At 49.8% G+C, this 4,395-nt stretch overlaps 1 pseudogene; it reads left to right on the top strand.

Annotated features, from left to right (window-relative positions):
• The first annotated feature begins 2,766 nt into the window (after positions 1-2,766).
• LOC136540743 (heavy metal-associated isoprenylated plant protein 39-like) lies at positions 2,767-4,109 on the top strand (annotated as a pseudogene).
• Positions 4,110-4,395: the final 286 nt, after the last annotated feature.

Raw genomic sequence — 4,395 nt, 5'->3', positions numbered from 1 at the left:
CTTTTCAGAATTCCTAGATATATGATCACAACGGAACTTCAAGTCTTCAAAGTTCAGTTAACTTTTGGAGTTCACCGAGCACCAATCTTCAGAGTCAGGGTACGATGCATGCATGCCTTTAACCGGTCATCAGGTTGCGAATAAAGTTTGACACTTGGACATTAAGAATGATTTTTTTCCTATAGATTATTCTAATGTATTTGACGGTCTAATCCAATCCAATAGAAGAATGGAGTTGTACGTGCTGAAGAAACTGGTGGTGGATAGCGGTTGATAAAATCGGCGGCGTGCGTACCTACGTTAGCTTGCAAAGTTGCACGCCACCTCCTGATTCTTCTGGTCTGCGTCCAACATGGCAACTTGCTTGCTTGGAGTCTTTTAGGTGCGAGAAAATGAGATCTATCTATGAATAAGATAAAGCCATCAAATTCATCAAAAATTCTGTCATGGAAAGGAAAAGACGAACACCCCTTTTCATGTGTATAAATAATTGCATAGTAATGCATGCATGGCCCTACAACTCCGGTTCAAATTGGTCTCTGCTCTGCTCCTCCAAATTCCAATATGGCTTTTACCGATGGCGACGAGGCAACACAAACCTAAGTTCGCCACGGTTCATCAATGATATCGCGACGGCCTGATGATTCTGAATTTTGACGTCCAATTATTAGCAGTCGAAACTACTAAAGAAACCAAGAGAGGTGACACGTACCTGTTGATCATCTAGCAAATGACAGTGACACGAACAGGCGATGGAATTTCAGGACGTTGCTTTCCTCATCTCGCGTGGTAGAATACAACTCGTAACAGATGCAGCGTGACGTCTTGATGAAGGTAAATCAAGGGTGTGCCGGGTTGCCGACTGTAAGTTTGGCAGTGAGGCCTGTGGCAGAGCAGAGGCCCAGAACAACGGCAACCGTTAGAAGCATCCGCATTCGCGGCAGATTTCGCCAATCTTGCTCCGCTGTAGCGGAGCGGGCCCAGATTCTGGTCTCAAGAAGCATCCATGGCACAAGCATCCGGCAAGCAGAACCCTGCGCCGTGTACCCCTGCTAGATACCAACGGCAGCCAACGTGACAGCGCCGGCTAGACGAGACGAGCAGGGACAAAATGATGAGCGAGCGAGACGGCGCATGGCATTGGCGTGGCATGGGGCCGAGGCGTGCGGGATGAAGCTGAAGGCTCTTTTCACGTGGCTTTAAAGCTGGCTTGATCTGTTCCTTTTTTTATTCAGAATAATGTTTTACTTTACAATTTTTTTTTAAATTCATCTAAATTTCTCTAGATTCTCAGATCCTCTAGATTTCTCTATAATTTCTCAAAATGAACGGGACTGAAATGATTGGTGGGGTGGGGGCGGCACGGCAACCAGCAACGGCAGACGGCAGGGGCAGGCACAGCACGGCCGCGTGGGATGGATGTGGACTGCTCGCCGCTTTTGGGGCTTGTTTGGTTCAAAGGCTGGACCAAATTTGCCTGGGTGAAGAGGTGCCTGGTTGCTGCCTGTGCTCCGTTAGCTGACTGGGCCAGGCAGGGGCTGCCTCAGCCAGCCTGAGTGCAGCCCCGATGTTGCCTGGGTGGACTACTGTAGCGCTGTCTTGTCAGTGCATTTTTCTCCTTTATTTATATTATTACTTTACTGTACGCTATAGTTCCTTTATTTCTATTTTCTATTGTTCACCTGTGATAGGTGCAACTGAGATACATTTAGTACATTTTATTTTGTTTAGTCCTTAATCATATGAATGAATTATTAGGAAAATAAAATATTAAAAGTATTTATTAAACTTCTTAGGCATATTCTATTTCTTTTTTCATAGCCATGTGTAAAAACTTTTTGTATATTTTATATTTTCTAGTCTTTCTCCCCTTAGTTGATCATGTTCACGTTAAAATTAGCATAATGTGTGCAGTATAATTATAATTATCTTTCTTCCTCATACGTTCTTTCCTTATGATATTTTTTAAATAGCTAGGAAATCTATTAACTTTATTTGTAATTGTAATTTCAAATATATTATTAATTGAGAAAATATGGATGCTTTTATTTATTTATTATTATTTATAACCATAACTGTGTAAGTTTAAATATGGTATTATGCCTTTTATTAGATTTTAAATATGTATTGTATCTTTTATTAGCCTTTCTAGGCACAGGCTTTCAACCAAACAAACTATCTGTTTTTATTTTGTCACCGTATGTTTATTTGTGTATATTTGAGATATTATTAATTAAGAAAATGAATTAATTACCTCTCGAGCAGAGAAGAAAGCACATGATCTCTATTCATTAGCTTTCTCAGGCCAGGCATCTAACCAAACGAATAACTCTCAACTTGCCTGGCCAGGCAGATTCTCTCAGAATTTCAGACAACACTTTTCTCCAGCCAAATCATCCAGGCTTCCAACCAAACATGCCCGCGCCGGATCCCCAGCCTCAGGTCAGGTCACAGAGCAACTGCCAACGAGAAGGCAGGCAGGCAGGCATTGGCGGTGCCCGGCGCCGGCGTCCAGGCCCGAGCTGCCGATCGACTGAGAACACCCCGAGTTGCTAGCCTAATACTGCGATACAGGAGCACGGAATACCACACAAGTGTGTGTGTCGCAGCTGAGGTGGAGACCTGCCACCCGCCGCCACTAGCACTAGCCAGTCCGGTTGTCTGTCCTTGTAGCCTGCTGTGTTTGTGTACCACAGCCGTCCACTGCTCACTCCGCTTCGCACTAACGCTACCTCCAGCCGCACGCCGCTGCTATTTAGTGGCGCCCTGCGCCTCCCAATCCCGAATTCCCTTTGCCTCTCGCGCTGCCCGGCGTCGTCCTCGCGTGTCGCGGCACACGCTCGCCGAACTTCCCTTCCTGTGACTGTGAGCACCTCCACCCCTCCTCACTCCTCCCTGCTCCCGAATCCAGCGCCGCCGGCCGCGCGCTCCCTCGTCTTCTCTTCTCCGCCGCCTGGCCGCTGACCCTCCGCGTCGAGACATGTCGAACTCGAAGGTGAGCTTGCCGTCCTGTTCCTCGTTCTCCGTTCGTCGGTGCATACATACATAGGCTTGCTGGCCATGCATGGTCCCGTTCATCTCTGTGCATTGCATTCCTCTCATCTGTTCTAAAGCCGCCAAAGCAAAGCGAATGACTAACTGTGTGAACTGGTGCTGTCGACCATGCGTGTACAGAAAATCGTGGTGAAGCTGGACTTGCATGACAACAAGGACAAGCAGAAGGCGCTCAAGGCCGTCTCCGTGCTCGTCGGTACGTATCACAATCCACAGCGTCTCTGCTTGCAAACGATCGAGTAGTGGTAGTAACGGTTGTCTTGTCGTAGGCATCGACGCCATATCGGTGGACATGGCGGCGCACAAGATGACGGTGATCGGGACGGTGGACCCGGTGCAGGTGGTGAGCAAGCTGCGCAGCAAGTCCTGGGCGGCGCACATCGACTCCATCGGCCCCGCCAAGGAGCCCGAGAAGAAGGAGGAGAAGAAAGAGGAGAAGAAGGAAGGCGGCGGCGACGACAAGAAGGACGGTGGCGGCGACGGCAAGAAGGAGGAAGGGGTCGGGAAGAAGGACGGCGAAGGCAAGAAGGAGGAAGGCGACGGGAAGGAAGGAGGAAGGCGACGGCAAGAAGGACGGCGAGGGAAAGAAGGAGGACGGAGAGGGCAACAAGGAGGAGGACGGCAAGAAGGAGGAAGGGGAGAAGAAGCCCGCCGCGGTGGCCCCTCCATGGATGCACCAGCTGCCGCCGCAGTACATGCACAGGCTCACCGCGGACTACATGGACCAGTACCGCCCCCCGCCGCCGGTGGCGTACCACCACCCGTACGCGGCGGCGCCGCCGCCGCCACAGTACTACTACGTGCGCAACATGAGCATGGAGGAGAACCCCAACTCCTGCGCCATATTGTGAAGCAATCCCGACGGAGGCGGAATCCCTGCCGCCGCCGCCGGCGGCGGCCGGCCTCTTTCTCGCGCTGCATGAGGCCCCCGCGCGCGAACGTAGTACGTACATGTCCTGTCCCGTCCATCCATGTGTACATCCGTCGTTTACTCGTGCTATTATTATATGAGAAGACAGAGGAATCAAACTACTAGCTTTATTTGCGAGTCCAAACTATAGCTACCACACCACTGCCAGCTCGTGAATGAATCTGTAACTGAAATCCCTGTGACGATCTTTGGGTGGTCGTCGTCGTAGTAGTAGTGCGTGCATCCGCGTCATCTTTTTCTCTCCTTTGATTTGATGAAGCAACGAGGTGAGTGAGTGAGTGAATGAATGGGAGCCAGAAACAGAAACAGAGGGAGAGAGTGATGGATGGGTCAGAGGAGAGTCTTTGGAGGGAGGAATAAGCGGTGCATGATCGTTGGCCGGCGACGCACGCATGTGGGGGCTGCAAAAA

Source organism: Miscanthus floridulus, chromosome 2 (assembly GCF_019320115.1).
Source record: "Miscanthus floridulus cultivar M001 chromosome 2, ASM1932011v1, whole genome shotgun sequence".
NCBI classification, from domain to species: Eukaryota; Viridiplantae; Streptophyta; class Magnoliopsida; order Poales; family Poaceae; genus Miscanthus; species Miscanthus floridulus.
Note: the sequence above shows the minus strand (reverse complement) of the source record. Positions and strands in the feature narration are given on the sequence as shown.